Genomic DNA, 936 nt, shown 5'->3' with positions numbered 1-936 from the left:
ATTTAATTCACCAAGAATCTTGTGTTTTTTTCTTCCATTACAGACCACTTTCCCACGTGCAACTACAGGAATCGGTCAGTTGAAAGATCACAGTCATTCAGCATCCTTGTTCAGCTATGATGGTAACTGGCGGGTGTAAAGGCAGGAAAAAACTTTTATGATGTCAGTAAAGATTGGGAGGATCTTCTCATAGCCAGCGTCATAACCATAGAATGAATCATAGAATCATAGAATGGCCTGGGTTGAAAAGGACCACAATGATCATCTGGTTTCAACCCTTCTACACGGGCACAGTTGCCAACCACTAGACCAGGCTGCCCAGAGCCACATTGAATGAATGCCTCCAGAGATGGGCATCCACAACCTCCTCTGGGCAACCTGTTCCAATGCTTCAAATGATCAGGTTCAATTTCAGCTACTGAGTCGTGAATCATCAGTTGTTCTCCTAGAGCTGTGCTTTAACAGAGCCCTATTATTTAAGCAGGAAGCTGCACTTCAAAGCTTTAAAGCGCCATACATTACCAGGTAAAGGTTTGTATTGATATCTCCCTTGTGTTCCCATTACTGGAAATTTATTGGAATTTGATTTTCTTGTGACTTCTAACGATTGATAAGTAGAAGCTACAAAGTCAGTTCCAGTGAAGGGAAAAAAGCCTGGTGTTTTGGCACTGCAGTGCTTTCACAGCACAGAAACAAATCCAGGGCAGAGTGAAAACTGAGTGTGACATGTTGATATCCTCCTCTCATCAGGTGGTCTTCTCCACTGGCTCTGGCATGTCAACAAGTCTGAGGAAAATGTCTTCGTTAGCTTTCAGTGACCTACTTTTTTGTATCTGCGAATAAGCAGAAAACTGCCCAAACCACAAGAGCGTATCTAATTTTAGAAGCCCTTCATTCTGTGCGTGCGAGCTTTTGTGTTCTGCATCTCCAGAAAAA

This window comes from Meleagris gallopavo, chromosome 1, assembly GCF_000146605.3.
Source record: "Meleagris gallopavo isolate NT-WF06-2002-E0010 breed Aviagen turkey brand Nicholas breeding stock chromosome 1, Turkey_5.1, whole genome shotgun sequence".
Classification (NCBI taxonomy): Eukaryota; Metazoa; Chordata; class Aves; order Galliformes; family Phasianidae; genus Meleagris; species Meleagris gallopavo.
This window is presented reverse-complemented; position numbering follows the sequence as displayed.